Below are 10,668 nucleotides of genomic sequence, written 5' to 3'. Positions count from 1 at the left end.
AATGAGCCAACAATCTTCACAGTCAATGTCTATGAAACATAAACGAAATGAGGCTAGTGATTCAAAGAGCCTCCCACCTACACCATGGTTGCTCGTGGTTTCATGTACTGAAGACAGTCAGTCTTTTGCTATGGTAAATCTGTTTGTTATTCAGAGAGATGTTGATGCAATTGCTGGCCCCATGAAATCCTACTCTTATTTACACAATGGCACTTTGCTTTTGATGACTACTTCTGATTCTCAAGCACAGCAACTGCTTGCAGTTTCACTCCTCCATGGCTATCCTATTCGTATCGAAGCCCATCGAACTCTGACTTCTTCCCATGGTGTTATTTATGCTAGGCTATTTGATGATCTGACCGAGGCAGAAATCCAAACATACCTCTCTGATCATTGTGTAATTGCAGTCCATCGGGTGATGAAAAAAGTAGGTGCCTCCTTAGTGCCCACACGCTGTCTCTTTCTCACTTTTGATAGAGTGATTCTTCTGTCAAAGATCAAAGCAGGTTATGAAGTAATCAAAGTCAGACCATATATTCTGAACCCAATATGCTGCTACCAGTGTCTTCGTTGCACCACATTTGAGAGTCCTGTCAATACCCAGGTAAATGTGTAACCTGTGGTAGGGATGTTCACAAGGGTGATTGTCCGCCTCCTTCTCCCCACTGCATAAACTGCAATGGCGACCATCTTGCCTCCTCCCACAATAGTCCTGTGTATCTCAATGAGTGGGCATTCCAGGAGATCTGGGTGAAGGAAAAAGTGCCTTACCTGGTTGCTCGTAGCTTGCTGGCGAGTCAGAAACCATGCATTCGTGCATGCATGGATGCAGTGCTGTTCTTGCTACATCTCACTCCATGAAGGACATGGCCACGCAGACATGTAACTTCAAATTTAGCACCACAGATGTGAAATTGCCCAGCATCATGGTAGCATCCCCGTCTCTTCCTCCATTTGTGCAACACGCCACCAAACTTTCACTTCACGGGGCAAAGTCACCAGCTACACAACTGGCAGGCTGGAAAGGACAGAAGGAATATTCCCTTGAACACTTCCTATGTCCCTCCAGCCAACCAACAACTTAGTCTTCCTCTGCCAACCAGAAAGGCTCCAAGAAGTCAAACGAAGGCAATGGTCTTCTCCTTTGATAACTTGACGATCCTCTTCAATAGTGTTGCCAGGTGTTACCCTCGCCCAACCGTCCTCCATGTTGCCGGTGCACATCACCAACCATATTTCTGCCCTGGACTCCACAGGCTGACAGAAGAATGCTGACACTTCTGCAGATGTCATGGAGCAGGATCCTCCTGCCTCTGTGCACTGTAGTAGTGAGTCTTCGAAAGCTGGCACTCAGCAGCTACCGAGGTGACATCCCTTCATTTTTCCCAAATTATGACCCTCCTCCATTGGAACGTTCGCGGTCTTCGATCCAACAAAGAGGATTTATAGCTGCTCTTAGAAATGCAGTGTCCACTTGTTCTCTGCCTTCAGAAAACAAAATTGCATCCTCATGACTGCTATGAGCCGTCACATTTCTTCCCTGTGCTTTCTGACCTTCCCCTGAGGATGGCGTTCCATCTCATGGGGGAGTCATGCTGCTCATACAGGATGACATTCATAGTCAGTCAATCTCCCTGACTACCCATCTTCATGCTGTTGCAGGTTGCCTTTTCCTTCCTCACTTGACATTTTCCCTTTGTGCCGCTTACATCCCACCATCATCCGATGTCATCAGGGCAGCTTACTGGGCAGCTACCTCACCCCTTTCTGCTGCTCCCTGACTTTAATGCACACCATCCCCTTTGGGGTTCTCCCAGAACATGTCCAACAGGTGCTCTCTGGGCTGACCTTCTCAATCAACTTAACCTCTTCTGCCTTAATGCAGGAGCACCCATGTTCCTTTCTGACTCCACTCACACCTATTCCCATTTGGACCTATCCTTCTGCACTGCCCAGCTTACCCATCATCTCGAGTGGTCTGTTCTCTGACACATACTCTATTGACCATTTCCCATGTGCTATCTGTTTGCTGACACCTACCCCACCTATGTGTACACCCAAATGGCAGCTTCCTAATGGCAACTAGAAGCTTGACTTCTCCCTGATGACCTTCAACGAAGACCATTTCCCCAGTTGTGATGACCAGGTAGACTATCTTACAGACATTATCCTTACCACTGCAGAATGTTCCATTCCTCACACTTCTTTTTAACAAGCCGTGTCCCAGTTCCTTAGTGGAATGAGGAGTGCCATGATGCAATTCGGACATGGAGATGTGCTCTCCGCATTTTTAGCCATCATCCTACGGTGGTAAACTGCACTCATTGTTAACAGTTGTGTGCACAGTGCCATCACATTATTCAGGATAGCTGGATTTCATTTGTTAGTTCTTTTAACAGTTCCACTCCCTCTTCTATCATGTGAGCTAATCTCCAATGGCTCTCTGGGACCAAGATCCATTCCCCAATTTCTGGCCTGACAGTAGCAGACTATGTCATCTTGGATCCTATTGCTAACTCCAACACCTTGTGCCACCATTTTTCAGAGATTTCGAACTCCTCTCACTATCACCCTACCATCCTCCATTGGAAACTAGTGGAGGAGGCTTGGGCGATACCCTTCTCTTCTCAGAATTGTGAGCTAGATCATGCTCTCACTTCATCCTGCTCTTCCATCCCAGAGCCAGACAATATTTACATTCAGATGTTGCAGCACCTTTCTCTTGTGGGCAAGCATTTTTTGCTTCATATGTACAACCGCATCTGGGCAGAGGGTACGTTTCCCAGATGCTAGCATGATGCCACTGTCATACCAATACCTAAGCCCAGTAAGGATAAACACCTTCCTTCCAGCTACTGCCACATTTCTCTCACCAGCTGTGTTTGCAAGATGATGGAATGCATGATTCATGCCCAGCTGGTATGGTGGCTCAAATCTCACAATTTACTAACCATTGCGCATTGTGGATTTCGAACATACCATTCTGCAGTTGACCATCTCGTCACTTTGTCCACCCAAATCATGAATGGTTTTCTGTGGAAATCCCAGACTGTTGCCATGTTTTTCAATTTGTAGAAAGCCTACGACACCTGCTGGAGGTCTGTATCCTCCATACTCTCTACATGTGGGGCTTCTGAGGCCGCATGGCTCATTTTTTTTCAGGAATTTTTAAAAGAGTTGGTTTTCAAGGTATGTGTGGGCTGTGCCTTGTCAGACACCTTTATCCAGGAAAACAGTGTGCCTCAGGGTTCCGCTCTGAGCAACGTCCTCTTTGTTATTGCCATAAACCCTATAATGGCCTGTCTACCGCCTTGCATCTCTGCTCCCTTTTTGTTGAAGATTTTTCCATCTATTGCAGTTCTCCATGGACCAGTCTCAGTGATGTTTTGATCATTTTTACTCATGGAGTATCAACAGTAGCTTTTGTTTTTCCACTGACAAAACCGTTTGCATGAATTTCTGGCACCACAATTGATATCTCCCACCATCTTTACATCTTGGGCCTGTTGCTCTACCATTCATGGAAACTACAAAATTCTTGGGGCTCATGTTTGACAGGAAAATCTTTTGGTCCTCCCATGTGCCTTACCTTGCAGTCCACTGTATGCGGTCCCGTATTGTCCTATGTGTCCTCAATGGTACTTCCTGGGGAGCAGATCGAACTACCCTCCTCCATTTGTAATGGTCCCTTGTCCGTTCGAAACTAGACTACAGGTGCTTTGTTTATGCATCTGCACATCTGTCCCTCTTATGCTGTCTCATATTATCCACCATATTGTCGCCCGTTTGACCACTGGCATCTTTTACATTAGCCCGATTGAGAGCCTGTATGCAGAAGCTGCCTAACCACCATTGTCCTACCGCCACGACTTTCTCCTTAGCAGATATATATGCCATTTGTCTGCCTTGTATGGTCACCCATCCTATGCCTCCTTCTTCAATGACTCCTTTGATCGCCAGTATGGGGCGCATCCCTCTTCTCTGTTACCTCCTGCAGTTTGCTTTCAGCTCTTGCTCCGGCAGCTTAACTTGAGCTTTGTTGATTAAAATTCAAATACAGGCCACTTAGCCTCACTGAATCAGGTTGTAAGGCTGTGAAATGGTACAAATTTTTTTATATAATGAACGGGTGTGTAATTCTTCATACTCTCCACTAGGCATTAGCTGGTTGGCACACTTTTTTTTTTGTGAAGCCTGGGATACATGTGAGAGTTTTCTACTTTTACTGTTTGTGGGATCTAATTGCCACATTAACAATGCTGAGAATTACCTCTTCAGCAACTAAACAATGCTCTTCAAGAATCACTCTACGCATTAGGCTTAGCGTGTAAATCAACCCTTGAAAGGATTTGGCCCTACTCTCAAACAAAGAAAATGATACCAGCATTGTAAACAGTCATGATTGCCATCAGCAAATAATGTTGACAAGCTCTCACTGTTCAAAACTTTCAAATGTATATCAAGGGAGTTCCCTGTTCTGCACTCATAGGTAGCACAACGCACCTAGTACACGTCCACCACGGCACGAGGGGGCCACAGCACAGTTGTGGCACCTCAGGATGGGCTTATAAGGGCGCAAAACTGGTCGTGATAATAAAAGAATTTACAACTAAAGTAGGTTTTCAGCCTCTAGTAACATGAGCAGTTGTGGATGTTCTTCCAACACGATTCTTTGTAAAAATCCACCTGTTACTGAGATCAGTTAAAGATGCAGCAGGTCTCAGAACACCTGGGGTCAACAAGATACCTTGCATGTGTGGCCAGCCTTACATCTGACAAACAGTAAGCACCTTGCAACAATGCGGGAAGAAGCACGAGAGGTTTTATCATTTAGAAAACAGACACTGGATAAAATTTGACAAAATATCCATCATGGCTCACACAAATGGTTTCTGTAGTTAAAAGAAGCCATTGAATTAAAAATGACCAGAAACATCCTAAATAGAGACAGTGGCCTGCAGCTCAGGTGTGGGATTAGTGAGTGCAAGGTTGAAGCGGCTGCCTTGAATGCAGTCAACATATGCTCATATATGGCAATGCCATGGGCATCAGTAACATTACAGCCACCAGCTAGTGTATATAAGGGGTGTACCAGCAGTCATACCACTTGACAATGGCCAAGGAGTGCTTGGCCAAAAGCTCATATAATTTTAATTACCTGACACGTCTGGAAACCCGAGAACATTTTATTCAGTATTCACACTAGCTTTCGAACTCTTGCTCTTTTTCATGTAAAAGTACACACATTCACACACAACAATAAAGAAGACAAACATGCACTCCTACTACAGTCTCTCCGCAGGAGTGTATTTTTGGGTGTCTATGTGTACTTTTATTACAAAAAGGGCAAGAGCTTGAAAGGTAGTATGAATAGTTTTCTGTTGTGTGTGTTTCATATCAGTCCACTACAGGTGAGTGGTTACCTTTCCCTTATTTTATGTGTTGTTCCATCCAGGAATGTCCATTACTGTTAAGTCATATTGAGTTGTTCAGTCTATTGTCAGTCTACCACTGACCAAGTATCAGATGTAATGGACATTGCCTTCTTTTAACATTAGAAATCTGTGGACATTATTGGGGTTAATCTTTCATTTTTACTCCTCTAAAGGTGACCATTTTTATCTGTATGCTGTCACTAGAGACCTTACAGACCACCCCACTTTCACAATTAAAGATCTCCTTCAGTGCTGCTTTGCCTTACAGTGCCACGTAGATTTCTCATGAACAATACTTGATATTAAACTGGATATATAATGGAAATCATGTGGTCATGAGCTCAGCTCTGATTTAATATATTATGATCAGGTGTACACCTTGACATACAAAATATTTTCAAAATTTATAGAATGTAAAAATGTGTATATAAATTCTCAGAAAATAAAAGTTTCAGACATAAAAATCTCTGTCACTGAGTTCTGGCTAGGACAGAAGGAATGTTAAGAAAATATGGTTGAATAAAAGACTGCAAGTATAACTTTTTAAATTTTATTTCTTAATCATACAAAATAATTTGGCAAAACTTAATATACATATATATATATAATATCAGTGATGACTCAGAACAGTCATTTTACTTTCAGAGAAACAACATCTGAAAAGTTTAACTGAGAGGACTTATATTTTCTACATAGGTATTCCACAGAGCCATTGTCTATGTCTGTGACACTTTCAGAACATGAATTAACTATAAGGAAAAACAGTGTTTATTGCAAAGGGGACAATCACGTCTACATCCAGTTTCCATTTGATGCATGCGAAGGAAAATAGTTTGATCTTCATCTTCACTCAAAAATTAACAGCATTATAGAACTGATTATTGTAGCAATTATATAGTTGATCACACAAAAAGAGTAATGTTACGCCTCAATACAAAGGCAACAGAAAGGAATTATAAAAAATATGCTAGTTGCAACTGGCAGACCATCATTTACTGCCGAATGAAAAATCAAACTCCATCTAATTGGGATAGCAAATAGAACGTGAAGCAGCAACTGTGATGCTGTCTATTTTACTGGGAAATATATCTGAAAATTTAAATAACCCTGATAATTGAAGATCTGACATTTTATGTTCCCATATAAAGAACAAAGATTTCATTCCCAATGACAGAAAATGGAGTGATTTTAGCTGTATAGTATTCTCAGCATTTTTCCTGTCCTTCAGATTCATATTAGATTACTGCAAACACATGTCAACTGGGATCAGGATATATGTATTACAAAATTCTCTAGAGCATATTTACAGTGTACAATAAGAACAGAAAGGCAGCCATAAATTAACAGATCAATTTGATTCTAGACACCACAGAATAATAGTCAAACAGGCCATGTTCAGACCACTTGAGTGAGCAGTCGAATTTGTTTTTAAATTAAGCAAGAAGCACATTAACCACAAACACTACAATGGAAAAGATTAGATGTCTGAATTTACTATTATTTTAGTTATGAAATAATCATCTCATATTACAGTAAAAGAATAAGCTTGGTTCATGCACATGGGGGTCCTTTGCTCCATTCAGAATGATCCACACAAGGCTCAGAAACAATTAACAGAAGTAAGTTGAGTGTTAGGGCCAAATCCTGTCTTTATACTCCTCAAATTTCAATTCTGAAATAAATATTAGTTTAAGGGACACTTTTTACAGACATTCACAAACATTAGTGCACCACCAACTGGAAACTGGAAACACTTGGTCAATTACATACAACTACAGATAATATGAGCTACTGACATAAAGAAAATGTCTTAACTCCACGAGGAGGCCCGTAACTCCACAATGAGGCCCATCCTCTGTCAAACTGTGTCACTTGGCTGAACAAAATGAATTGTTACTTCTCCATAAAATTGAGTTTAAATGCTCTTTTCTCCCTATCTCAATGTTTTTGGAACAGAGCTGGCAAATTTTAATATTTAAGATATTATACACTGAAACAGATTTTCTATTCTCCATAAAAACATCATCCACTAAGAAATAAAGTCATCACAAACAAAAACAATGGCCCTTCAGTCTAATTAAATTTTGTGCTGTAACTATTTTTTTTTTGTTTACATACACATACAATTACAAAGAAAATAATTACACTTTGTGCTGCTTTGTGACTGCTAGTTCTTTTTGCTTTAACACATCACAAACTAAATACAGTTGTATGTTATAAATTTGTCAGACAAATAACTATTATCTCAAGGTTTCATATAAAATTTATGAAAGTAAATGTACAACATCCATCACTTTCTTCTTCTGGCCTTGAGTACAAAAAACTACATAATGAAAGCCGAAACTTAAATAATAAAAAAATATTAATATAGTATGACAAACCTTAAAACAACTCCCTCTTTTAAAAAATCACAAACTAGATAAATATCACTACAGAATATATCTTGCAAATTATCTCTGACTAGAATATTAAAAATGCACCAGCAACCATGTCTGGCATTACGACTTTGGTTAAATAGCACTGTTATTACAATAGCCAAGATTTTAGCATAAATTTCAACAAATATGCCAAGATATTAGTGCATAGAAAACACAAAAACAGTTTTTTATAAGAATGACAATATCTGTTCCATAATCTCAATATTAAGTGTGTTCTGAATTACACAGGTAAACGTTTGCAGATGAATTCTCAATTACAAATGGCATTTTTTTTTATATGCCCTATTGCACAAAGTGTTTCAAGAGTTTATGTAAATGCTTTCGTAAGGCAATGAAAACACAGAATCGGTCACATGACAGGCTTACATTTCCTGGTAATATTCTCAATTTTTAGGTAGCCCTTTTTGAACATTTTCCAGAGTTTTGCTTACACCTCAAGAATTATTTCTGTATTAGTAACAGGCACACTTTTAGTACTCTTATTATTGATTCAAGACAGCTGCCTCAGAATGTAATGTTCGTGAAGTAAGATCAAATACTTTCTTGCTTCATTCTTGCCTAGGGGGATTATAATACTAAAATCAATATTTTTGTTCAGTGTCATGTACACTTGGATAAATGCATTGAGTTTTTTTAAGGCCACAAGTACTCAAAAACGCAAATGCTATTATTAAAGACAGAGTCCACATAAACTACAACACAAATGGAATTGTCGTCATTTACCCTGCTAATACACGAAACAGAGCACCTCCAGATTATGTTATAGATCTGGTTTCTTGTATACAAAAATTACAATGTTGTATGGAAAAAAAAACTACACACACATTTATGTCCCCAATAGTTATGTTAGGAAAGGTAAGAAACAGTATCAAATATACACCAGAACCTACTTCATAGCAGCATTCTGCACCATTTGCAATAGGGAAATGAACAGAATTTTCTTACAACAAATAAGCTACAATACACAGTTTCAAATGATATATAATTCAATACATCTCTCACAGAATAACATAATGGTATTCAATAACAACAGAATGGCTTGGAGACAGCAGACATGAGGAGTGATGTTGACAAGTCTTCAAAAACAGTTTATGTGAATTACATGGTGTAACTTAAAGACTTTAATGACACTGAGACCATTCCTTTCATGAGGTGGACATATTGTAGCTAATGTCAATTTGCGATTATGGATAGCAACAAGAATGGCTCATGAGCATGAAAATCACAAGATTTGCAATCTGGCAAGGCTCAACGGAGAATGACAATACAAATATCTTTACATGCACATTGTACTAACAAAATTGTAATGTGTACTATAAAACAGAAATATGAAAAGTATTAACAAACAAGTCTCAGAAAAGACATTCACAGCATGAAAGATTTCTCAATATTAAAAAAGTGTATCTAAGCAGAGTGGGCTAAAATCATGTCTCACAACAAGTTCTCACAAACTGGAGGGATACAGTCATTGGAGGCTGTCATGGGAGAAACAATGTAAATTCAAAACCTAGCTGTTATGCACAACAAGATGTTCCAAGAAACTTGAGACTTTTTCACATCAGACCTTGTTAGCCACATTATTTATGAGATAAGGTGCACTGTATCCCTTCTTCACTTTATTTATTTCAGCAGTAACACTCCTACCACCTGAACACAAAACTTAGCTGTTTAAGAACAGCACACTGATGCACCTTTCAAACATAATTTATATTTTACATATTAACAGTTTCACAATCCATGGACAGTGAATAATTTACTTGTTACAATAATAATGGAAAAGATAGAGTGCTGCTTACCACATAGATGAGGCGTTGAGTTGCACACAGGCACAGTGAAAAGAATACTAAAAACATTTATGCTTTTGGATGAAGTCCTGCCCCAGAAGTAGAATTCTTAACATTCACTCAACTATTCAGACACATGGTACTGTCTCTGGCCACTAGGGCCCCAACTACAACTGCATCTGATGTAAGTAGCAATCTGGTAAGGGGGGTGGTGCAAGTAAGGAAGGGTTGTGGGGCAGGTAGGGGGAGGGATAGGAGGGTAGGGATGGGGGGGGGGGAAGACGCTAGTCACTAATGATTGTTTCAAAGCCTGTGCATCTGGGTTCTTCCCATCAACACCAGCTTTTCTAAATTGTGCAGGTGGAAAATATCCTTACAACATATCGTTTGTTCCCATAGCCCCCACAGCTTCAACCTTGGCTAGTCCCTGTCCTCCACCTCCCTATCCCCTTTTCTACTCCTGCTACAGTACACGCACTCACTTTCTATCCTACCAATGTGCCTACAAGCCCTTTCCTCTTCTCTACTTTCTTCCCTTTTTTCCTCCACCACTACAACCACAGCCAATGCTATACCTCCCCTCCATGTATCTCCACATTCTCACGGGCAGCACTTGTTGTTGTTCTTGTTGCTGCTGCTGCTGTTTGAATGTGTGAGAATTCTGCTTCTGAGGAAGGACTTTGCCCAAAAGATTAAATTTTTCTAGTATTCTTGCAAAAAATTGGCTCTGAGCACTATGGGACTCAACTGCTGAGGTCATTAGTCCCCTAGAACTTAGAACTAGTTAAACCTAACTAACCTAAGGACATCACAAACATCCATGCCCGAGGCAGGATTCGAACCTGCGACCGTAGCGGTCTTGCGGTTCCAGACTGCAGCGCCTTTAACCGCACGGCCACTTTGGCCGGCAGTATTCTTGCACCTGTCTGCAAATCAACATCTCCTCTAAGTGGTAAGCTGCAATCTATCCTTTCCATTATTATTATTCTTACCCTATACTGGACTTTCCAT

This window comes from Schistocerca nitens, chromosome 1, assembly GCF_023898315.1.
Source record: "Schistocerca nitens isolate TAMUIC-IGC-003100 chromosome 1, iqSchNite1.1, whole genome shotgun sequence".
NCBI lineage: Eukaryota > Metazoa > Arthropoda > Insecta > Orthoptera > Acrididae > Schistocerca > Schistocerca nitens.
Note: the sequence above shows the minus strand (reverse complement) of the source record.